Here is a 27,172-nt window from a genome sequence, read left to right as displayed (position 1 = left end):
AGCAAATCTTATCGTTGCTATCATTTCATCTTGAATTTTACTCCTACACTTGAAACTTTCTTTTATTTTCGTCATTGCTTCTTCGCTGTATACTTTGGATCAGTGCCTTACACCTTTGTTTTTTTTAATCCGAGCACTTCGCAATTGGTCTTCAAGTCAAATGTTGCTTCTAAGTTCCTTCTTTATCCTATTTTTTCTCAAAACATCGAACAACTTGCACCACTTTACACTGTCACTCTCTTTTTCTTGCTCGACAAATCCCACGCAACAGTCTTCGTTTTCCTTCGTTGTTGCTTTCATTATCAACAGTAATATTATAACTGCCGCTCTGGTGCCTTGGTGCCTTTACTTTCCCGAAGAAAACATGGTCGTCATCTAACAGTTCCTCAATTTTCTTTTCCGTTCAACTGTATATAATTCTTGAAGGACATTTGGGTGCATCACCTGTTTAGCCAATTGTGCGATAGTTATCGCACTTCTCTGGCCTAGCTCTCTTCGGAATTGTGTGGATATTGTTTCCCCGAACATCTGTTGGGACATCCCTTGTGTCATACGTCCTACGCACTAACGAAAATACCGTTTTGTTGCCATTCCCACAATGATTTTAGAAATTCCGATGGACTGATTCCAATTCCTTCTGCCTAATTTGCTCTTACCTCGCCAAAAGCTCTTTCAAATTCTGATTATGGTACCATACACCTATCTCTTCGCTATAGACTTCTGTTTCTTCTTCTATCATGCCATCAGACAAGATCTTCCCCTCACAGAGGCCTTCAATGTACTCTTTACAGCTATGTACTCTCTTTTCTGCATTTTACAGTGGAATTCTCATTGCGCTCCTAATGTTACCACCATTGCTTTTATTTTCATCGAAGGTTGTTTTGACTTTTTCAGATCCTGAGTCAGTCATTCTGATGATCATTTATTTCTTGATTTATTCACATTATTTGCTGCAGGAATTTCGTCGTGGCTTCCCTGCAGTTCCTATTTATTTCATTCCTAAGTAATTTTCATTGTTGTATTCCTGTCTTACCCCAAAATTCTTCGTAGTTCCTTGCTTTACCGGACGGTTAAAGTATTTCTTCTGTTACCAAGGTTTTCGTCACAGTAACAGTGTAACATTCCTTTTATCTATGTTTGTCTGCCTAAAATCTGTTATTGCTATTTTTAGAGATGATCATTCTTCTTCAACAGGACTGCCTACTGCAGTATTCCTTATTGCAGTACCCAAATACTTCAAAAGCGTTTCATTGTTCCTAATGTTATGTTATAGTTCGTGCTCTAACTGTCATGCAATGTACTTGATATTGTAATATACACATCCAAGCAGTCAGTATATTCTGTTCCTTATCACTGCATGAAAACTGTAGAAAACATTTACTATGCCAATGACAGCATTGTTGTTTATTTACTTCTGATTTTGCTTTCCTTTTATTAGGGTGAGGAGGACCCACCGTTTTCTGCCGAATTGGGAGCTTTCTTTAGCTGGCTCATGACAGTGAAGAACCAGAATCTCATGAATTGTTTGATAGTGGAAGCAGCCGCCGAGCAGCTGCAGGGCAGGGAAAACGCTGTGGCCCATCTTCACACAGCAGGTGCGTAGGAGGAGGGCCTATGTGCTATAAAAATGCAATGTGCAACATGCTAGAAGGGATCATTTGTGATAAGTTAAAAATCTAAAAACCAGATGACGCACTTAGAACTTGGGGCTGCGAGACTGCCCATTGTCTGTGGCCACACCACAAAGGAATGTTCTTTAAATCTGAATGACAAGGACTGTGATGGGCTCACAACAATTAATTCGGTAGAAGGCGTGGTTTCCTGCCTGTGACTAAGTGTGAGACTTTTTGTTGGCCATGATGGAAACCTGTCATGTACTGGGAGAGATTTTCTGTCCCTGATACACACCATTACTGTTTAACCACGACGAAAGGCGTGATAGTAGGCATCTGTTAAATTTGTTTATAAAAGTATCATTGGTCAAAATTTGCAAGGTCTGCTGCAGCTGGCTCGTGAGATTTCTATGCTAGCAGATCGAACTAAGGGTTTTGGAGAGGAAATATCAGAAGACACTTACTGCTGGGAGAGTGAAGAAAGCACTTGCTTCAGGAAGATCAAACGTTGCAGACAACTAGAGAGAGAGGGATCTCTAACTTGGACCAGAGTAAGGAGGTCGAGCTGGAATCAGAATTTCCTGCCATTACTGCCACTGTCTTCCACAGCATTTCAGAGTGACAAGCGTAAGCTGACGAATCAATCACTGAAGTAAGGGGGATGTGAGACTAGTTAATTTACACCAGAGTTACGTTTACAGTTTTCACATTCGCAGGCAGCTAGTTGTTACTACCATGCGCTTTGCCTAATCTATTATTGCTCTTACTTGTTCCTCTACGGTCCTTTCTTTAAACCACTGGCTATTTTCACACTCACTTGCTGCATCTGATATAAATTTTCATGTTACACTTTCAAGTTTCCACCAACGTGTGCCAAGACCATAGTTCGTAATTACAACCCTTTTTTCACTCGTTTAATGTTTATATGATTGATTTAGTGGGCAGATCATTTGCCTGCTATCTTATGGTAATAAACCAAATTGTTATAGTGACCACTGGTTTCTTTTTGTGATTAGATGAAGCTCTTTTTTAATATATCCATGTTAGGTGTGGTACCCATCATTTCATGCTTAAGTGGGCCACCCCTAACAATTTTCAGTTGGTAAGAGATCTCCACAGCATAACTCTATTTTTCTTAAATTTACATGTTGTTGGGAGCTTCCATTCTCTATAGATCACTGGGGATCGGACTCTTAGCATCTAGCACCTTTGAGGTGTGGTAAACAGCTAAACCGACACCTCACTTAGGAATTCGACGACCTCTCGACAGTATTTACAAATTCTGGAACCCTATGATTCATGCAGTCGTATTTTTAGATCAAAAACCCTCACCATTTGCTTATTGACAGTATTTTAACCGGGGAAGTAAAGACTAAAATCAAAACAATAAAAGAACTTCAACAATTTTAAGTAATTATAAGTTTCTTGCCCTATGATAATCTGCACTTCTCTTACATCAAAACTTGGTGCATACAGTCCGTCGTTGTGATGTGTTTCGACATTGCAATTTTGAAGGAAATACACGGTGTTACAAAAAGGTACGCCCAAACTTTCAAATTGGCTCTGAGCACTATGGGACTTAACATCTATGGTCATCAGTCCCCTAGAACTTAGAACTACTTAAACCTAACTAACCTAAGGACACCACACAACACCCAGTCATCACGAGGCAGAGAAAAATCCCTGTCCCCGCCGGGAATCGAACCCGGGAACCCGGGCGCGGGAAACGAGAACGCTACCGCACGACCACGAGCTGCGGACGGCCAAACTTTCAGGAAACATTCTTTACAAATCACATTAATCATGGAATGGAAACACACAGCAACAGAACGTACCAGCGTGACTTCAAACACTTTGTTACAGGAAATGTTCAAAATGTCCTCCGTTAGCGAGGATACATGCATCTACCCTCCGTCGCATGGAATCCCTGATGCGCTGATGCAGCCCTGAGAATGGCCTATTGTATTACAGCCGTCCACAATACGAGCACGAAGAGTCTCTACATTTGGTACCGGGGTTGCGTAGACAAGAGCTTTCAAATGCCCCCATAAATGAAAGTCAAGAGGGTTGAGGTCAGTAGAGCGTGGAGGCCATGGAATTGGTCCGCCTCTACCAATCCATCGGTCACCGAATCTGTTGTTGAGAAGCGTACGAACACTTCGACTGAAATGTGCAGGAGCTCCATCGTGCATGAACCACATGTTGTGTCTTAATTGTAAAGGCACATTTTCTAGCATCACAGGTAGAGTATCCCGTATGAAATCATGATAACGTGATCCACTGAGCGTAGGCGGAAGAACATAGGGCCCAATCAAGACGTCACCAATAATTCCTGCTCAAACGTTCACAGAAAATCTGTGTTGATGACGTGATTGCACAACTGCGTGCGGATTCTCGTCAAACCACAAAAGTTGATTGTGAAAATTTACAATTTGATCAAATTGTAATGAAGCCTCATCCGTAAAGAGAACATTTGCACTGAAATGAGGATTGACACATTGTTGGATGAACCATTCGCAGAAGTGTACCCGTGGAGGCCAATCAGCTGCTGATAGTGCCTGCACACGCTGCACATGGTACGGAAACACCTGGTTCTCCCGTAGCACTCTCCATACAGTGACGTGGTCAACGTTACCTTGTACAGCAGCAACTTCTCTGACGCTGACATTAGGGTTATCGTCAAATGCACGAAGAATTGCCTCGTCCATTGCAGGTGTCCTCGTCGTTCTAGGTCTTCCCCCGTCGCGAGTCATAGGCTGGAATGTTCCGTGCTCCCTAAGACGCCGATCGATTGCTTCGAACGTCTTCCTGTCGGGACACCTTCGTTCCGGAAAACTGTATCGACACAAACGTACCGCGCCACGGCTATTGACCCGTGCTAATCCATACATCAAATGGGCATCTGCCAACTCCGCATTTGTAAACATTGCACTGACTGCAAGACAAGGTTCGTGATGAACACTAACCTGTTGATGCTAGCCCGCATCTCGTGGTCGTGCGGTAGCGTTCTCGCTTCCCACGCCCGGGTTCCCGGGTTCGATTCCCGGCGGGGACAGGGATTTTCTCTGCCTCGTGATGGCTGGGTGTTGTGTGCTGTCCTTAGGTAAGTTAGGTTTAAGTAGTTCTAAGTTCTAGGGGACTTATGACCACAGCAGTTGAGTCCCATAGTGCTCAGAGCCATTTGAACCATTTTTTTTTGTTGATGCTACGTACTGATGTGCTTGATGCTAGTACTGTAGAGCGATGAGTCGCATGTCAACACAAGCACCGAAGTCAACATTAGCTTTCTTCAATTGGGCCAACTGGCGGTGAATCGAGGAAGTCCAGTACATACTGACGAAAATAAAATGAGCTCTACCATGGAAATTAAGCGTTTCCGGATACATGTCCACATAACATCTTTTCTTTATTTGTGTGTGAGGAATGTTTCCTGAAGGTTTGGCCATACCTTTTTGTAACACCCTGTATTTTAATGTGTTGGTGGTTTTGGTAGCAATTCATTAGATTTCTTGTAATCTTGTTATTGAGGGGGAATTGTTTCAGTTTCATCAATTTTAGGCTTATGTCAAGGTTAACGCATGATCACGCATGTAGTCTGACTACAATTTATAAGGAAGCAGTGAGTTCATCTCCAAACCATCATTTTATGTTAAATTCTAACAATGAATTTCAAGTTAATTCACAAGTGCAGAATTTTGCTCACCTGAAAAACCAACCCATTAGGAAAGGCCAAGATCGGAAGTTACAATACCTATACATAACATCCTCTGATGGATGGACAAATAAATTCTTTTCCTCTTACTGGCATCATTAAGACGCATTATATTTTTGTAATATAATACTCCAAGCACAGACGTAAAGAGATATGCTACATAAAAGTTCAAAATGGTAGCGTTATACAGCCAGCCGGAGTGGCCGTGCGGATCTAGGCGCTACAGTGTGGAACCGAGCGACCGCTACGATCGCAGGTTCGAATCCTGCATTGGGCATGGATGTGTTTGATGTCCTTAGTCCGCAGCTCGTGGTCGTGCGGTAGCGTTCTCGCTTCCCACGCCCGGATTCCCGGGTTCGATTCCCGGGGGGGCAGGGATTTTCTCTGCCTCGTGACGACTGGGTGTTGTGTGATGTCCTTAGGTTAGTTAGGTTTAAGTAGTTCTAAGTTCTAGGGGACTGATGACCATAGATGTTTAGTCCCATAGTGCTCAGAGCCATTTGAACCATTTTTTTATGTCCTTAGGTTAGTTAGGTTTAATTAGTTTTAAGTTCTAGGGGACTGATGACCTCAGAGGTTAAATCGTATAGTGCTCAGAGCCCTTTTGGTAACTTTATACAGGAAAAATGTGCTTGGCGCAATTTAAATTTTGAAACGATTTCTCGACGGTAACGTCTAAAATACAGCCAGAATAACAACAACCAAATTCTTGGTTATACCGAGTGCTAACAAATTTGTCTATTAGTATCGGATCTATGCGCAGCGTAACACAACTACTTAAAACCACCCTACACACGCAAGTACTGACGCACCACATATACGTTAGCTATGGCAAAGTACGATGTGCATAGTACCAGCTAACAGCGTTTCTTTTGTTTCAGGTATCCCTCTACACCAATAATATCCAAAGGATCTACAATGGGCCAGGACGCAAAACCTGGAACATCCTCGTAAGTCAAAACAAATGAGAGAGTCAAGCGCGTGGATAGAGTTCCCTAAATAACTCGTAAATTTCAACTCCAATATTATGGTGGAAAACATCGCTGACCAGAGCCCAGGCCCAAGACAGTATAACCTTGTTGTCTAGCACCTTAGTCGCAGACGCAAGTGCTGAGAAGAGGGATCAACCAAATTCACGTTCTTACAATGAAGAAGCAGATAGGTAGTGAACCTAAAAACGTACCATCTACATTCAGTAACTTGGTGAGTGAACTACATCTCATTCATATTCCTTTCTGGCAATTAATTTGCTATTGAAATGATGCACTAAGGTTTCACTGTAAACAGCTTGCACCATTACGTCAACAACACAGGGCACTACACAACATTTCCTAATAACACCTTGCAAATACCGTCGCAATTCAGAAGGCAGTAATATTGTAATGTGCCGTCCCTTTCTCCACACAGTTTAAAGCACTTTCGTTGTTTTTCCACTAAACATTTGGCATAGTCCGTAGGTTCTCGGCGAGGCCAACCTTTCCGTTCCAACACAAGACTGATCAGCCTCCTGCTCCGCCAACTTCGGCTTCTCAACAGTGTGTGCCACACGGCTCACAGCCAAAGATAACATAACATCTCCTGACAAACTGTGTCGCATAGAGGTGCATTGTCGACAACGAGGTCATTTCCCTCCTCGACAGACAGGATCGCTCTGGGAAAAGAAATCAACCTCACTTGAAACTAACCATAACGGGACTCTCTTACATCGATTTGCAGAAAGTAAATATTGATGGCTTGAAGTAAATTTTAATCCATATTTTGATATAAAGAAAAAACGTCTAGTCGACGACGAGTTCCTTACATATGGAGTGTGGGTCCACATTAATGAAGAATGGCGAGAAGTACAACCGTGTCCTTTGCAAATGAAACATTTCTACATTTACGTTAAGACTATTAGGAAATGATGGAAAACTGAGGCCTATCTGACCGGTCCGGAATTTCAACTGCTTTCCCGCCGAATGTATTCACCCGCTGCCCCACCTCGCTAGTGTAACGAATTCAGTACCAAACCACTGTGCCACGAGGATCGGTAGGTAAGTGAAAGAGCTTCTGATAATCCTTTTATGACAGATAACAGTAATGTTTTTGTGACACAAATTCTATCAGTTGATCCCGTACCAGATTCGACACAACACAATGCGATACAGAAATTTCCTTCCTTTCTCTTATTTCTATCAAAGCTGTCGCCTCATTGCAGTTATTGCTGCTGAAAAAGCGGAGAGTATTGACTCGCCCCCCACAAAAAGAAATAGCTTCGTTATAGCAATGTCACTGGAACGACAGAACTCGTGAAGTAGCCTTGGAAACGTCGATCGTAGAAGTAGTTGCATTTGGCTGGTCCCTGAGGGATACTTCGTTCATGCTAAGACACTTCGTGGACTTTTACGTTTCTCCAAGGTACTCCGGGAGAAAGTAATCGTTTAGATTGCCCTTCGGTGCCTCTACAAGCTTTCTATGAAACGAGAAGTTAACTCAGCACTCTGCTCTCACTCGATTACAGTCTCTTATGTCTCTTTTTCAGTGCACAGGTGGTCTATGCTCCGAGAAGCAAGCACTTTGATCCCTCTTACTTTGAATGAGTACTGCGTGAGTGTTCATTGTCATTACATATATCGAACGAAGAGAGTCTGCCCCTCAAATAACACCACTAAGAAAAGTAGTGAAAACATTTTCCACCTCTCAAACTGAAGTTCAGATTAAAATATCTAACACTGGGAATAATTTCCAGAATGAACATTTAACGCTGCAGCGGTGTTAACGCTAGTTGGAAACTTCCTGCCGGATCGTAACTGGACCGTGACACGAGGCTACTCTTCCCTTCTGCGGCCAGTGCCGAGCAACTGAAGTAGTCACGATGCTCATCACAGCTTTCGGAAGCAGCTACGAGGAAGTTAAAAAAAAAAAATAAAAAAAAGGAAGAAGAGCGCACATTCCGCTGCCAGTCTTTCTGGAGACAGTCCTCCAGGCTGTGGCTTAACCCTTTCTTCATGGTTTCCATTCCTCCAAAAATACAGCTCCAAATTGCTCTACAGGAAATATTCTGTGAAGTTCGGAAAGAAGAAGAGAGCTATTGGCAAATATAGAACCGGTAAGATGGTAGAGATAATACTTCACAACCAGAAGGAATTAGTAATGGTTCAAATGGTTCTGAGCACTATGGGACTTAACATCTGAGGTCATCAGTCCCCTAGACTTAGAACTACTTAAACCTTACTAACCTAAGGACATCACACTCATCCATGCCCAAGCCAGGATTCGAACCTGCGACCGTAGCATCAGCGCGGTTCCGGGCTCAAGCGCCTAGAACACTTGGCGGTAACTTCAATCTACTCTCGCTATATTGGCTACAATACATATCGAAAGTCGGTGGTAGGCATAAAATCGTATTGAATACCTCCTCGAAAAATTGTTGTGAGCAGCTAGTTCAGGAGCCCATTTGCGAAATAGTTACAGATACATACTTCACCGCTTAGCGATACATAATCCTGAAAAGTTAGGGAGTATCATGCAGAGATTAGAGACCACTAGGTTCCTGTAGCTAGAGAATGTATCCAAAGGCACCAAAAATAAACGAAAAAAACACCTGTTTAAAAAGGCAGATAAAAATTCGCTTAACACCTTCTTAAAAGACTGTTTCCAGTCCTTCCAATCTGACCATGTAAGAGTAGACCCGATGCGGTTTAGATTCAAAGAAATAGTATCGACGGCACTTGAGGGATGCATACGAAATAAGTTAGTAAGGGATGGTACAGATCCCCCGAGGTACGCAAAAAAAAAAAAAGCTCTTGCACAAGCAACGAAAATAATGCCAAATTAAAAAATATGCAGAATCCCCAAGATTGACACAGTTTAATAGGAGCTCGAAATATAGCGAAAACTGCAATGCGAGATGTTTTAATAGTTTATACAACGAAACTCTATCTCGAAATCTGCCAGAAAACACACAGGAATGTTGTTCGTACCTAAAGTACATCAGCGGCAAAACGCTATCAATACTTTCTTTCATGGTGCGATAACAATGATGAGGTTATTGATGACAGTACCACTAAAGCACAGTTACTAAACACGGTTTTCCGAAATTCCTTCACGAAATACGACCAAGTAAATATTCGTGAATTCCAGTCACTAACAACTGCCAAAATAAGTAACTTAGAAGTAGATATCCTCGGAGTGGCGAAGCAGCTTAACTGTAAAATACACCACTGGCTATTAAAATTGCTACACCACGAGGATGAAGTGCTACAGACGCGAAATTTAACCGACAGGAAGAAGATTCTGTGATATGCAAATGATTACCTTTTCTGAGCATTCACACAAGGTTAGCGACGGTGACGACACCTACAATGTGCTGACATGAGGAAAGTTTCCAACCGATTTCTCATACACAAACAGCAGTTGACAGGCGTTGCTTGGTGAAACGTTGTAGTGATGCCTCGTGTAAGGAGGAGAAATGTGTACTATCACGTTTCCGACTTTGATAAACGTCGGACTGTAGCCTATCGCAATTGCGGTTTATCGTATCGCGACATTCCTGCTCGCGTTGGTCGAGATCCAATGACTGTTAGCAGAATATGGAATCGGTGGGTTCAGGAGGGTAATACGGAAAGCCGTGCTGGATCCCAACGGCCTCGTATCAGTAGCAGTCGAGATGACAGGCATCTTATCCGCATGGCTGTAAAGGATCGTGCAGCCACGTCTCGATCCCTGAGTCAACAGATAGGGACGTTTGCAAGACAACAGCCATCTGCACGAACAGTTCGACGACGTTTGCAGCAGCATGGACTATCAGCTCGGAGACCATGGCTGCGGTTAGCCTTGACGCTGCATCATAGACAGGAGGGCCTACGATGGTGTACTCAACGATGAACCTGGGTGCACGAATGGCAAAACGTCATTTTTTCGTATGTATCCACGTTCTGTTTACAGCATCATGATTATCGCATCCGTGTTTGGCGACATTGCGGTGAACGGAGATTGGAAGCCAGCGTGATGGTATGGGGTGCCATTGGTTACACGTCTCGGTCACCTGTTGTTCGCATTGACGGAACTTTGAACAGTGGACGTTACATTTCGGATGTGTTACGACCCGTGGCTCTACCCTTCATTCGATCCCGGCGAAAACCTACATTTCAACAGGATAATGCACGATCGCATGTTGCAGGTCCTGTACGGGCCTTTCTGGATACAGAAAATGTTCGACTGCTGCCCTGGCCAGCACATTCTCCAGATCTCTCACCAATTGAATACGTCTGGTCAATGGTGGCCGAGCAACTGGCTCGTCACAATACGCCAGTCACTCCTCTTGATGAACTGTGGTATCGTGTTGAAGCTGCATGGGCAGCTGTACCTGTATACGCCATCCAATCTGTGTTCGACTCAATGCCCAGGCGTATCACGGACGTTATTACAGTCAGAGGTGGTTGTTCTGGGTACTGATTTCTCGAGATCTATGTATCCAAATTGCGTGAAAATGCAGTAACATGTCAGTTCTAGTATAATATATTTGTCCAATGGATACCCGTTTATCATCTGAATTTCTCCTTGGTGTAGCAATTTTCATGGCCAGTAGTGTACTTAAGAAAGGCAGGGCCTTCGGTGCAGACTGTACGGCAGCCTGGTTCCTTTCAGAGTATTCTGATATAATAATTACATATTAGCGGTCCTTTCGCTAGTAGAAAAATCCGTACCCAAAGGCTGGTAGATGCACAAGTCACACCAGTACCCAAGAAAGGAAACAGAAATAATCCGCTGAATTACAGACCCATATCACAAACGACGATTGGGAGTAGGATTTTAGAACATAAACTGTGCTCGAACATCATGATTTACCTCCAAGAAGACGATTTATTGTCAAGTAGCCAACACAGATTCAGAAAATATCGTTCTTGTGAAACACATCTAGCTCTTTATTCTTACGAAATAATGAGTTCCGTAGTTAGACAACGACAGACTGATTCCATATTCTTAGATTTCCATAAGGCTCCTTAACAAGAGACTTGTAATTAAATTGCATTCCTATGTACACTGCTGGCCACCGTAAATGCAACACCCTGAAGGAAGCATCCGAATCAAGTGAAATTTACACCATGGGTTTGCAGCGATGAGATATGCAACTGATTAGAATTTCAGCGCAGACGCACATCACGCGCGCCTGTGGCGCCACCTCATAGCGCCATTTAAGGCTTGGCGATTTCGACGAGTGTACGTTCGGCACGTGTGTTTACCTTGTGGTTGTTTCACAAGACGATCAGTTATGCCTCGTAGACAACAGCGAACATCGTTTGATCAAGTATCCGAATTCGACAGAGGAAGGATAGTGGCTTACCGAGATTGTGGATTATCATACAGAGAAATCGCTAGTCGTGTTGGACGAAACCAAACAACTGTAATGCGGATATGTGACCGTTGGATGCAGGAGGGTACGACGGACCGACGTGGTCGATCGCATTCACCTCGGTGCACCACTGCACGTGCTGATAGGCAAATTGTGCGCATGGCAGTGACGGATCGCTCAGTGACATCCCGAACCATAGCACAGCACATTGCGTCTGTAACGCATCATCCAGTTTCTGCGCGTACCATTCGACGCCGTTTACAGCAGAGTGGTCTGTCCGCAAGACGTCCATTGCTTCGTCTACCATTGACGCAGAACCACAGACGTCTCCGTCGCCAATGGTGTGATGACAGACGGATGTGGACGGCAGAATGGAATGATGTTGTCTTTACTGACGAGGCACGCTTCTGTCTGCAGCACCACGATGGTCGGATTCGAGTGTGGAGACACCGTGGAGAGAGGATGCTGGACAGCTGCATTATGCACCGCCACACTGGTCTTGCACCGGGTATTATGGTATGGGGCGCTATTGGATATTACTCTCGCACGCCTCTAGTACGCATTGCCGCTACTTTAAATAGCCGGCGCTACATATCCGAGGTGCTGGAGCCAGTTGTCCTTCCTTACCTTCAGGGCTCGGCCACAGCCATATTTCAACAGGATAATGCGCGACCACACGTGGCACGCATTGTTCAAAGGTTCTTCGTCAATAACCAGATTGAATTCCTTCCCTGGCCGGCTCGCTCTCCGGATCTTTCGCCGATAGAAAACATGTCGTCCATGGTTGCTCAACGAGTGACCCAGATTACATTCCCAGCTGCCACACCAGATGATCTTTGGCAACGTGTGGAAGCTGCTTGGGCTGCTGTACCCCAGGAACACATCCAACGTCTCTTTGACTCAATGCCGAGACGTGTGGCAGCGGTGATCTCCAACAATGGCGGCTACTCTGGCTACTGATTCTGGCAGGAACCACATGTCACAGACGTCTGTAAACGTAATCATTTGATACTTGGTCAACATGTTATCTACAAAATAAATTTTGTTGTGCTACCTCTTGTCTTTCTTGGTGTTGCATTTACGGTGGCCAGCAGTGTAAAAACGTCTCAGTTGTGTGACTGGATTCGTGAATTCCTGTCTGGAGGACACAGTTCGTAATAATTGACGGAATGTAATGGAGTGAAACAGAAGTAATATCTGGCGTTCCACAAGGAAGTGTTATAGGCGCTCTTGGCTGCATAAGAGTTTTAGGAGCAAATCTGAGCACTCATCTAAGATTGTTTGCAGGTCATTTGCTGTCTTGTAAAATCATCGAATGACCAAACTGAATCGCCAAATAAAGTGGCAATGACTTTAAATACCAGTAATTAAAAGTGTGAGATCATCCACATGAGTACAAAAATAAATCCGCTAAATTTCGGTTGCACGATAGATCATACAAATCCAAAGGCTGGAAACTTAACTGGATTCTTAGGGATTAAAATTATGAGTAACTTAAATCGGAACGATCGCATAGATGACGTTGTGGAGAAATAAAACGAAAGACAGCGATTTATTGGCAGAATACTTAGAAAATGCTGCAGGTCCACTAAAGAGGCTGCTTACATTATGATTGTCCGAAATCTTCTGGAGTATTGGTGTGCGGTGTAGAATAAGCGTCAGATAGGATTGATCTGACGCAGGACATCGAAAAAGTTCAAAAAAACGCAACTCATTTTGTGTTATCGCGAATTAAGGAAGAGAATGCCATGATTATGATACACGAATAGGGGTGGCAGTCATTAAAACAAAGGCGTTTTTCGCTGTGGAAGAACCTTCTCAGGAAATTTTTAAAATGAGAAAATATTTTGTTGGCGTCCACCCAATAAGAGAAAAATGATCACTATAATACAATACAAGAAATCAGAGCTCACACTTTTCCCCGGAGCTGTTAGAGAGTGGAACGGTAGAGAACTAGCCTAATGTGTCACGCACTTAATTGTGAATTGCAGAGACATCATGGAGATATACGTGTAGATGAAAAGACGTTCTGTGACGTCGGATAAGCGTATAAGAAAAGTGCCCGTGAATGGCAACATTGTAGGTCTGAGTCCCGGTCAGGCACACAGCTATACGCTGAGTTCACCAGAGCCATCGGATGCCTCCTAATATCGTATCGCACCTTTCTCTGCTCAGCGTAGTGCAGCATCTCAACGTGGCATGGAGTCAACAAGTCGTTGGAAGCTCCTGCAGAAATATTGAGCCTTGCTGCCTCTATAGCCGCCCATAATTGCCGGTGGAGGAATTTGTGCAGGAACTGTCGTCTCAGTGATGCCTAATAAATGCTGTATAGGATTCATGTCGGGTATTCCGGAAGGCCAAACAATTCACTCGAATTGTCCAGAAAGTGCTTCAAACCAGTCGCGAACAGTTGTGGCCCGATGACAAAGCGTATAGTCATCCACAAAAATTCCATCGTTGTTTGGAAACATGAGGTCCATGAATGGCTGAAGATGGTCGCCAAGTAGTCTAACATTACCATTTGCAGTCATTGACCGGTTCAGTTGGACCAAGGATGCAGTCTATTACACTACTGTGGAGCCACCACCAGCTTATACAGTTTCTTGTTGACAACTTGGGTCCTTGGTTCCGTGGGGTCCGCACCACACTGGACTCATACCTTCACCTCCTACCAGCTGAAATCAGGGCTCATCTGACCAGGCCACCGTTTTCTAGTCATCTAGGTTCAACCAACACGCTCAAGAGTCCATTAGAGATAATGCAGGCGTTGTCGAGCTGTTAGCAAATGCACTTACGTCTGTCGTCTGCTGCCAAAGCACTTTAACGCCTAACGGATACGGTCGTCGTACGTCCCACTTGTTTTCTGCGGTTATTTCATGCAGTGTTGCTTGTCTGTTAATACTGACAAGTATACACAAATACCGTTGCGCTGAAGGCTGCCGGCCGCTGCGTTGTCCATGGTGAGAGGTAATACCTGAAATCTGATATTCTTGGCACAGTGGAATGTCCCATGCGTCTAGTTCCAAATACCATACCGCTTTCAGAGTCTTACCTCCCGCCGTGCGACCATACTCAAGTCGAAAACCTTTTCACATGAATCACCTGAGTACAAACGGCAGCTGCGCCAACGCACTGCCCTTTTATACTTTATGTATGCGATACTATCGCCATCTGTGTAAGTGCATAACGTTATCTCAAGTCCTTTGCCACCTCACAAGGGAACCTCCCCATCGCACCCCCCTCAGATTTAGTTATAAGTTGGCACAGTGGATAGGCCTTGAAAAACTGAACACAGATCAATCGAGAAAACAGGAAGAAGTTGTGTGGAACTATGAAAAAAAGGCAAAATATACAAACTGAGTAGTCCATGTGCAAGATATGTAACATCAAGGACAACCAGAGTTCAGGAGCGCCGTGGTCTCGTGGTTAGCGTGTGCAACTGCGGAACGAAAGGTCCTTGGTTCAAGTCTTCCTTTGAGTGAATGTTTTAATTTTTTATTTTCAGACAATTATGTGACGCACAGGCCGTCACGAGTGTCGTATAGAATATATCAGAAGTGTTTTCCTGTGGAGGAATCGGTTGACCTATGACCTTGCGATCTAATGTTATCGGTTCCCATTGGAGAGGCACGTCCTTTTGTCTACTAATCGCACGGTTTTGCGGTGCGGTCGCAAAACACAGACACTAAACTTATTACAGTGAACAGAGACGTCAATGAACGAACGGACAGATCATAACTTTGCGAAAAAAGAAGAAAATTTTTGACTCCAGGGAAGACTTGAACCAAGGACCTTTGGCTCCGCAGCTGCTCACGCTAACCACGGGACCACGACGCTCCTGTGCTCACATTCTCCTTGAATGTTGCTTATCTTGCGCATGGACTACTCAGTTTGTATATTTTTGCTTATTTTTTTCATAGTTCCACACAACTTCTTCCTGTTTTCTCGATTGATCTATGTTCAGTTTTTCAAGGCCTATCCACTGTGTCAACTTATAACTAAATCTGAGGGGGGTGTGATGGGGAGGTTCCCTTGTCAGTGTAATCCGATACGATGTTCGCACTTGCCTCATGACTTATATTAGTTTCTTGGTTTTTTTTAAAAGTGCTGAATTGCTTGGCGACATGAAAACATCTGCATTACTTGCTTGGAGTCGGGAGGAGAGCAGATTTTGGTTCTCACGCTGGCACAGCTGACGTTGGCTACCGGGCCGAGCAAGCGTTGTAGTTGCTTAACGCTTCCTGCAATGCGTTACACATATTCTCTATGAATCTGAAAAGGTACTGTTAAATATTAATCAATCTTTTTCATACTCATTGTACCAAATTTTATGTACAACACAACCACAGAACAAAAATTTCAAATCAATAACTTAGTAGTTTCAAACATATAAATTTTTACCTAAGACACATAATAACCGTGTTGGCATTGTGAAACTGAGTTAGAAACTGTAATGTATTCGTCTATAATATTGATAGAGAGTACGTTCAAGATAACAGGTTCATATGATCAAATTTTCTGGAATTTTCTTTAATTCCACTACCACAGATTTCTGACGTAATTAAAAGTATTTTGGAAAGTTACCATTTCATCGTGCTTTGGTTGTGTGAATGTTTTTCAGAGACTGAGGGAGTGAATGGCGGACATACGTAAAGTGAAAAATGTGGTATTTTATTTAAACTATGTCAACGTATGCGTGAAAATGTTGTTGTGCAGTAGTGGAATTTGTGACGTATGCCTGAGAGAACTCGATTTTATAAAAGACAGGCAGAAGGAGTGTTGAGTACTAAATTTATTAGTAATTTATTTTGTGGAAAGGCATCGCATTTTGTTTTCATTAAATTTTATTCAGTTTCTAAATTAAGAGATTTCTAGTCTAAATTACTTGTGGTAATCTGATTGGCTGATATTAGAAATACCGCGAGAACAGAAGTTCTCGAGATGATCTGACTGGCTGCTTAACATACTAGCCAATAGTAATTCAGCGTTTCCCGCGCGTCTGAGTAGAGATCTGCACCTCAGATTTAAGAGTAGAGTCGCTAGGGACCTTCTTCTGACACGTAGATCAAATCTGTACCAAAATGAAGAAATTAGGTTGTTTTGGTCGGTTCCCGTGTCATTGACAAAAAACGACTACAATGCTCAGTATTTTTTGGAAGTTCGGACGTTGTGTTTATTTTATGATATTCAGGTGTGAACATTTCAAGTCGTACATAAACTGCGAGAGGTTTTTTTCGTGCAGATTAGGAGACATTATGGCGAACATATTTTTGCAAGAAGCCTACTGAACGTCTGCATGTGTTAACTCACAAGCAGTGGTGGGTCAGTGACTGTTAAGGATGTTTAAAACATCGGGTACTACTAAATATCTTCTCGCTGCTTTCGCGTGTGAACTTTTAACGGAGACAATCAGTAACAATTCATGACTGACGTCGTGATATTAAATATGGAATTCATAGCCGTTATTTGTGCTGTAAACACAATAAATCAACTTAAAGGAAATTTTTGACATTTGATCAAAGTGGTCTTTGCGTGGTAGGTATTTAGCAGAATTTTCGTCAACACTGCTTTTGTCGGCTAAACCAGTATCTACCACCGCAGACAATCTGAAGCTTATCCAGATAGGTGGACTGATAGTTTAAAAGACGGTGAGGGATCAACCCACCCCGCCGTACGCCCCTGGCAATGGACTCGCCACCCACCCCCATCTAGTGGTGTGTCGAAGAAAGGCTGTACATTACCTACTTCAGACTGCTAGTCTGGTCACAGGCTTCGTCCACAGGAAACACCTTTCCCTTTCATATACACACAGTAAGAAAAGTTTTGCATCACCCCAGTTCCCAGAACTCCTGAAGATAGACGTTGACTGTGGGTATTGCGTCACAGACACAGTCCCTTTGGCTGTTCAGAGATGTCACTAAACCCGCCCAAAGATGTAAACAACCACGCATGAACAGCGCGTATTAGACGGAGGGGGTCCGACAGCTGAACCGTTCCAGACATTTCACAAGGAAGTAGGTGCACGGCTCGTGTTGTCTGTCGTTCAAGCATGCCTAGACGGTCAATACCGCGGTTCGATCGCGTCCGCATTGTTACATTGTGCTAGGAAGGGCTCTCAACAAGGGAAGTGTCCAGTCGTCTCGGAGTGAACTAAAGCGATGTTGTTCGGACATGGAAGGGATACAGACAGACAGGAAGTGTCGATGACATGCCTCGCTCAGGCCGCCCAAAGGCTACTACTGCAGGATTATGGCTCGGAGGAACCCTGACAGCAAAGTCACCGTGTTGAATAATGCTTTTCGTGCAGCCACAGGATGTCGTGTTACGACTCAAAGTGTGCGCAATAGGCTGCATGATGCGCAACGTCACTCCCAACGTCCATGGCGAGGTCCGGCTTTGCAACCACGACACCATGCAGCTCGGTACAGATGGGCTCAGCAACATTCCGAATGGACCGCTCAGGATTGGGATCACGGTCTCTTCATCGATGCTTGTCGCATACGCCTTCAACCAGACAATCGTCGGAGACGTGTTTGGAGGCCACCTCGTCAGGCTGAACGCCTTAGACACACTGTCCTGTGCAGCAAGATGGAGGTTCCCTGCTGTTTAGGGGTAGCATTATGTGGGGCCGTAGTATGCCGCTGGTGGTCATACGAGGGGCGTTCAGAAAGTAAGCTCCGATCGGTCGCGAAATGGAAACGACTATGAAAATCCGATAAAGCTTTGCACAGATGTGTTGGGTAGTGTCTCTAGTATAACCCCAGTTAGCATCACGTCGCTCTTCTCATTTCTGAGCTCGCAGTGAGTGCGTAAAGATGTCTAGAAAATAGTGTCTGCCGCCAAGTACGAGGGCCTGGTGAGAAATTTCGCCTGAAGCTATGCAGCTAACATTACATAACTGTCGTGCTGTTTCTTCTTCAAGACAATTCTCAGCCGCATTCTGCAGGGGCAATGAAGATGCTCCTGCATCGTTTTCAAATGGAAATGTGAGATTACCCACAATACAGTCCGCAATTGTCTCCCCCCTGAGTTTCATCTCTGGTCACATGAACCGCTGTCTTTGAAGACAACATTTTGACACAGACAACGAGGTGTAGGCCAGCGTGGAGAATTGGCGGAAAGCACTGGCGGCTGCCTTCTATGATGAGGCTATTGAAAAGTTGGTACAACGCTATGACAAAAGTCTAAGTCAGAACGGCGACTACGTAGAGAAGTAGCTGAAAGGTGTAGCTAATTGTTACACGTAAAACATTTCTGATGTTCACTGTGGTTTCAATTTGGCAATCAATCGGAGCTTACTTTCTGAACAAGCCTCGTAGAAGGCGCCGTGCCGATGTACGATACGTGACTGCCATCCTCCGAGGAATCATCTCGGCGGCATGTTGGCGAGGCATTCGTTTTCATGGACAACAATTCGTTCTCCCGACCGGCCGTTGTGGCCGAGCGGTTCTAGACGCTTCAGGCCGGAACCGTGCGACCCCTACGGTCGCAGGTTCGAATCATGCCTTGGGCATATATGTGTGTGATTTCCTTAGGTTAGTAGGTTTAAGCAGTTCTAAGTTCTTGGGAACTGATGACCTGAGATGTTAAGTCCAATAGTGCTCAGAGCCATTTGATCCATGTTTTTTTTCGCTCCCCCATCTTGTGAATAACTTCCTTCTGGACAACGACATCGTTCGACTAGAGTGGCCAGCGCGTTCTCCAGACATGCACCCTAACGAACAGGGATGGATCGAAAAGGGCTGTTTATATACGATGTGAACCACCAACCACTCTGAGGGATGTATGCCGAATCGCCGTTGAGGAGTGGGACAGTCAGGACCAACAGTGCCTTGATGAACTTGTGGACAGTATACCACGCTCAATACAGGCATGCATCAATGCAAGAGGACGTGCTACTGGGTCTTAGACGTACCGGTATGTACAGCTGTCTGGACCACCACCTCCGAAGGTCTCGCTGTATGGTGGTACAACATGAAATGTGTGGTTTTCATGAGCAATAAAAAGGGCAGAAATGATGGTTATGTTGATCTCTATTCCAATTTCCTGTACAGGTTCTGGAACTCTCAGAACCGAGGTCATGGAAAAGTTTTTCTGATGTGTGTATATTTCACATGTACTCTGTACTGTTTTATTGTCCCCTAACAACAGCTATCGCACACTATTTTTTGCTTATTGATTCTGATTCAGTATTCCACTCATACAGCCAATTGCAGATTTAAAATTGGTTGCTGTATGCATTGAGGTGACTGAGCCGTGCTGCGACTCGTTTGGTGCTGTGTGTAGGTTTCTGTCAGACCGTATCGCTTAGTTGGCATGGTTGTGTTGTTTGTTTTCTTCTCGTGTTTACTTCCGCCACTCAGTTTCGTAAGCGTTGCCTGTCCGCTGGTAGCAGCAGCGGCGCTAATCGATATATAGTTCTTCTGCCATATCTTTGGGGCGATGTCGTCCTTTTTCCGTGTGATGTGAGTGTAAAGTTCGACTGGGGACGCAGGAGTAGTGAGGTCCGCGCAGAGCGACAACACGCCGGGACCGCTGGTGGCGTGCATGGCCTGCCGGATCGAAGGGCAGTGGTCACGAGGGAGCATGACCTCGCCGAAACCGGATCGTGCATGTTTCAGTTGAATGCACTGCTATTCGCGTAGAGAAACCTCCACCACTGTGAAATCTCGCTGTTCACCAGTGACTTGGGTTCGTGTTGCTGCTCGTAGTGTCGCCGAGGCGAAAAGCAGCAAGTGGAGTACCTGGGGAAGGCGGATCTGTTTAGCCTCCTTGAGCTTCTAATTACTATTTCATATTTTCAGCTTCTACACTGTAAGGGTTCAACCAGCGGTATTTTTCTGTCCTGTGGCCGCTAACGCCCCAGTTACCTGCCCTGGGGGTTATTGTATGTAACCGCAGTGTACATTTCCTCGCCTTGCTGCCGCTGTCCGGTGAGGCGTGTAAGTTCGACAGTTTGTTGGCTGTAGGTTTGTTGGCGTTCTACTACCTTAGTAGTAGTCATTCCTTCTTGTTCCGGGCGCTCTAAGCACAGTATTCTGCGGGTGGAGTCCAGACCGCCAGTTCCGGCTTGGGTATAATTTTACATCTTGCATTTGTTTTGTTGGATGTCAGGTGGCCTCACCAAGATTATTATTAGTGTCCTGTTAGACTGCCACTGGTCCGAGTTACCATCGTGTGATCTGAATACAACTGTTGGCTGCCTTTCTCTTGACTAATTGAAGTGTTTTTGGCGTGACCTACGCAGAGGTCGATTCCTGGAGCACCGTCTGTCACTGGCCCTTGTGTTTTATTTTATTATTGTATTATTAAGTTACCATCATTTGTCTCACCTGTTTGGTGATCTGTTACTTCTGAGTTTTTTTTTTAATTAACCTTGCTATGCCATTTTCCGTTTGACAGTATATTTGTTATTTTTTTATAATTGCCATTTTGGCATTAAAGTCTTTCAGCCGTGATTGTGGTTACTTGCTTTAAAATTCTGATTGCGACCACACTGGCTTGTTTTCAAAATTATTTGCTGTCTGTATTTTATGTATTTGTTAAATTTTAAGTAACTGTCATTCTTCGCATTAAAGGCCTTCAGCCGTGATTGTTGTTATGTGCCTTAAAAGTGTCATTGCCATCTCATTGGCTTGTTTTCAATAATTATTTATCAAACTAAATGACTGAAATTGCAAAGAAAAACAAATAGTAATTGATTTGGGCCCCGTCCACAATCGTAACCGAATCCTGCCTTCCTTAATTACCAGGTTTCAGTGACAAAAGTCATGGGATAGTGGTACGCACATACACAGCTGGCGAAAACATCGCGCACGCAAGATATGAAAGGGCTGTGCATTGGCGATACCGTCATTTCTACGCAGGTGTGTCACGTAAAAAAGTTTCCGACGTGACTTGTGGCCGCACGACAGGAAGTAACTGACTTTGAATACGGAATGGTAATTGGAGCCAGACGCATGGGAGATTCTAGCTCGGGAATCGTTATCAAACTCAACATTCCACAGTGTCGAGAGTGTGCCGACAGTACAAAATTTCAGGCTTTAACTCTCACCTTGGATACAGCAGTGCCAACGGTCTCCACTTAACGACCGAGAGCAGCGGCCTTTGCGTACTGTTGTCAGTGTTACCAGACGAGCAACACTGCGTAAAATAACCGTAGAAATAAATATGGGACGTATGACGAACGTATCTTAGCACAGAGAGGCGAAATTTCGCGTTAAGAGGCTGTGGCAGCAGAAGACAGACGCAAGCGCCTTTCCTAACAGTACGGCATCGCCTGCCGCATCTCTCCTGGGCTCGTGAGCATGTTGGTTGGAACCTAGACCACTAGAAAACCGTGGTCTGGTCAGATGGGTCCCGATTTCGGTTGGCGGGAGGTGAAGGTAGGCTTCGAGTCTGGCGCAGGCCCCGTGAAGCCATCAACGCAAGTTCTCAACATGATGCTATGCAAGCTGGTGGTGAGTGCATAATTGTGTGGTCTGTGTTTACACGGAAAGCACCAGGCCCTCTGGTCCAACTGAACCGATCATTGACTGGAAATGGGTATGTTCGGCTACTTGCAGACCATTTGCTGCCATTCATGGACTGCCTATTCCCAAACAACGATGCGCCTTGTCATTAGACCACAATTGTTCGCAGCTGGTTTTAGGAACACTCAGGACAATTCTGTCGTATGATAGAGTTGTAGACATTTGTGAGAAGCGACACTTGTGAGAAACTGGAATGTGGCAACACTTGTGAGAAATCCGGGATGCTGAGGGACCGGCACAGGGTGAGTCGCAAATGCTGCGCCACTACCTGCTCGGCCACTACTTGCTGCTGCTTAGTCTGACTGAGCTCTCGACTTGTGCCGGCCCGGGCAGCTGCCGAGGGACATTCACACTCCTTCAGTGCAGCCAGGTTACATTATTTCAAAATATTTTTGGGCAAGGAAGAGTGGCCTTAGACATCGGAGCTGATTTTGCCCCCACGATATCATGTCAACCATTTTTCACTCGAATTTTTGTTCTGATTGATCTTAAATAGGGCATAATTTTCGCTTAACCTCATACTTAACGATGCATCTTAAGAAACTATAGAAACCGAAAATGTTTTTCATCTTTCAATCCCTCACCTAAAATTTGATATGATAGGAGTGGCAAAATGTTTTCCATCTTTCAACCCTTCACCTAAAATTTGATATGATAGGAGTGGCAACCTTTCGCCATATATTAAGAGGAGCCAAATAAATAATTTGGTTCTCGGTAGAAACTTTTTTCTTTAATTATTTCGAAATAAACATCAATTTTCCCGTACCACGCAGGGAAGTGTATTGAATTCTAATGTGAGTCCTGCTAGCAATTAGAATTAAGGAATGCAATTTATGTTTTGAAAGAAGATGTATACATCGTTCACTCAAACAGACATTGTTTCAAAAATTCTCTACACAAAAATGCTGATTGTGATTGTTAGAAAAGTTATGACTTTTCAAACTTCATTAGTGAATGTTTTACAATTTGAAGAAGACATTTAGCCGACTTTGTGTCGTTTCCAGGGAACACCACGAAGAGGTAGTCTCTCTTCGTCCCCCACTATATTTATTTACAATAGTTACAGGATGATTATTTATTTACAATTTTTACAATAGGGCGATCGGCGTGAACTGAACCCCTTTTCAATATTTACAAGTGTTGCTGTAGCTTCAGCCATGTCCTTTTCATTGTAATTTCTGTGCGTAAGCCACGCAAGTAAGAAGTGATTTTACATTGCCGTCAACTCGGAGTTTGTAAGGGTCTCAGAAACTATCTCATCTGCCTTAATTGCGAACTTCTTTCTTCTTTTCCCACCTAGATTTAAAACTAGTCGGCCAAATTGGTGCCCATGATATTCTGCGTCCTTTCTGAGAATTTTTACTAAGGAGTAAAAATTTGGATGAACCTTCGAAATTAATGTATTTATCCTCCGATTCCATCCTTCTGAAACATTGTTTGTGCGGTGACGTCTTCCTGCGCAGTTCCATATATCTCTTGGCATGTTTTCATTATCATTGTTCAACAAAATAATCGTAAAAATCCTGCAGTTTTTCATTATCTGGCGTGCTCTCCTGAATGCATAGCCACCCATCATCTAACATGTCCAGGGGAATGTGAGCCAAAGCGGAACACAATCTTATGTGAAAACGAATTTCTTCGTTTTCCTTGTAGGCAGCAACAAGGACGCAATTCTGCACTTGCCTCCACAAGCACTGATTGAAATGGTAGTTGCAGCCATTAATCTTTGCACCAGGAAACAAATGTGTTACTTATTGGAAGACTGCAGCCTCAAAATCCTTCATGATAGCTATAGGATTCCATCCAGGTACGTTGCTCTTAACGGCTGTGAAAAAACGATCGTACGTTTCTCGCTTTGTATTGGGTAGCAAGGCGTACACGGTTGGAACTGTATTTGTTTCCTCCTCAGAACTAGAAACATCTTCATGAACAATAAATAACTGCCCAAACTGCTTGCTGGAGCTTTTGAACGTTCCATCGACAAAGAACGAATTGCAGTCTGTTAAACAGGATTTTCCCCTTTCGCTGGCGAACACCAATATCCTATCATCTGGTCCTCTGTCGTCATCTGCAAGTAAAAATTTGCTCCCATCATTCATTAGCAAATGATGTTCTTGCAGAAATATTCCTGCAGCACCGGTCGAATCTTATGTGGATGCCATGCTTTTTTGCCTGATGCGTTGCAGCGATCGTTTTGCGCTCCTGTGTGCCGGCAGTGATGTGACGACGTCGTCTCCTTGATTGAACAGCGGCCCTATTTCTTCGGCGTAAACAGAAGAAATTGAAATGTCCGTTTCTTTTGCACGCCTTTTGGCGTTTGCCACGTGTTTTCGCACTTCATTAGCCGCGACGTCCGCAACACATGTATGGCTGCCTTCTCCTAAAACTAAGTTGTTTCTGGTGGATAGTCCTCCTTTATACTTCTTGTTTACGTTTACGCACCGCCAATAACTTATACCTTCATTGTTGATATACACTCCTGGAAATTGAAATAAGAACACCGTGAATTCATTGTCCCAGGAAGGGGAAACTTTATTGACACATTCCTGGGGTCAGATACATCACATGATCACACTGACAGAACCACAGGCACATAGACACAGGCAACAGAGCATGCACAATGTCGGCACTAGTACAGTGTATATCCACCTTTCGCAGCAATGCAGGCTGCTATTCTCCCATGGAGACGATCGTAGAGATGCTGGATGTAGTCCTGTGGAACGGCTTGCCATGCCATTTCCACCCGGCGCCTCAGTTGGACCAGCGTTCGTGCTGGACGTGCAGACCGCGTGAGACGACGCTTCATCCAGTCCCAAACATGCTCAATGGGGGACAGATCCGGAGATCTTGCTGGCCAGGGTAGTTGACTTACACCTTCTAGAGCACGTTGGGTGGCACGGGATACATGCGGACGTGCATTGTCCTGTTGGAACAGCAAGTTCCCTTGCCGGTCTAGGAATGCTAGAACGATGGGTTCGATGACGGTTTGGATGTACCGTGCACTATTCAGTGTCCCCTCAACGATCACCAGTGGTGTACGGCCAGTGTAGGAGATCGCTCCCCACACCATGATGCCGGGTGTTGGCCCTGTGTGCCTCTGTCGTATGCAGTCCTGATTGTGGCGCTCACCTGCACGGCGCCAAACACGCATACGACCATCATTGGCACCAAGGCAGAAGCGACTCTCATCGCTGAAGACGACTCGTCTCCATTCGTCCCTCCATTCACGCCTGTCGCGACACCACTGGAGGCGGGCTGCACGATGTTGGGGCGTGAGCGGAAGACGGCCTAACGGTGTGCGGGACCGTAGCCCAGCTTCATGGAGACGGTTACGAATGGTCCTCACGCCCCACGTGTTGAGCAATTCGGCGGTACGTCCACCCGGCCTCCCGCATGCCCACTATACGCCCTCGCTCAAAGTCCGTCAACTGCACATACGGTTCACGTCCACGCTGTCGCGGCATGCTACCAGTTTTAAAGACTGCGATGGAGCTCCGTATGCCACGGCAAACTGGCTGACACTGACGGCGGCGGTGCACAAATGCTGCGCAGCTAGCGCCATTCGACGGCCAACACCGCGGTTCCTGGTGTGTCCGCTGTGCCGTGCGTGTGATCATTGCTTGTACAGCCCTCTCGCAGTGTCCGGAGCAAGTATGGTGTGTCTGACACACCGGTGTCAATGTGTTCTTTTTTCCATTTCCAGGAGTGTATTCCACTGTATACTGGTAACCGTTATAAACCACTAGAGGCTTTCCGTTCGTTGTCGTGGTGAATTCCATCTTTACAACAGCAGTACTGAACTGCGGTGCGCTACCTGTTTGGTGTCCACAGCAGTACTGAACTGCGGTGCGCTACCTGTTTGGTGCCCCTGTAGACAGCCCGCTACCTGTTCGGCGGGGTCTCCTTACAAATGTCGCTCCTCACAACTGTCGCTTCTCGCAAGTGTCCCAACCCCGTATGATATAGGCAAGCAGATCACCCAGCGTGAACCACTGAGATCATTTATGTAATATAATCGAGAAGTCAGCTTGTGCAGAAAATCCAGATAGGCAGCGCTTTCGCAATCATGGTCGGATAAAGAGGCACCATGGCTCAATATTTCTGGAGGGGACTTCCAACCACTTGATGAGTCCATGCTACGTCGAGATGCTCCACTATTCTGGGCAAAAGAGGGTCGCACATGATTCTAGGAGGTATCCCATAAATTTTGTCAGCAGAGTGCATTCGTGTTTGCCTACTACACCTCTAGCAGTACAGCCAGATGTTACCAGAAAAAAACACATTCTTTTTAATGTGATTTGTAAGGTCTCTTTATTGTCTGTTTGTGTCAGTTCGGGTCAAATTTTGAAGCTGATTTTAAACGGACAGCCCATGAGCTACAGACCTGAAGTTGTACATGCAGCTCAAAACTTGATAGCAATGGCATATTTGAGCTGTGCACGGCTCACGTTTATCCCATTTATTGTTAGTCATCTTCTATTACGGTACTGCCGCCTGGTTTTCTTATTCCATTTACTGGCGTCACTAACTTCCTGCCTTACTTGCCCGTGAGCGGCAGCAGCAACGCGTATCGATAAGTGCACTGTCGTACCATCTCTGGAGCGAACGATAGTATTTCCGGGTCGTCGTATGTCTGGCAGTCAGTTCGGGATGGAACAGCAGTGCAGTCGGGATTTTTAGATTAAGGTTGTTTTGCCCTTAAGGCGTCAGATGGTTTGGGCCTTCAGCCTAATTTAAGAACTGTTTTACGTAAAGCCTTTGCCATTTTTAAAATTAATGTTACTGAGTCTTAAGTGTTGGGCCTTCAGCTGATTTTGAATTTAAGTTCTTTGCTCTTAAAGTGTCAGATTCTTTGGGCTTTTAGCATAGTTAAGGATCTGTTTTAAGATAAGGCTTTGCCTTTTAAACTTTTGATTTTGGTTGAGCTTTAAGTTATTGGCTTCTATCCGTTTTTAAATTAAAGTGGTATTGCCCTTAAGGC

This window comes from Schistocerca nitens, chromosome 7 (assembly GCF_023898315.1).
Source record: "Schistocerca nitens isolate TAMUIC-IGC-003100 chromosome 7, iqSchNite1.1, whole genome shotgun sequence".
In the NCBI taxonomy this organism is placed as follows: domain Eukaryota; kingdom Metazoa; phylum Arthropoda; class Insecta; order Orthoptera; family Acrididae; genus Schistocerca; species Schistocerca nitens.
The sequence above is the reverse complement of the archived record's forward strand: the minus strand, read 5'-3'. Positions refer to the sequence as shown.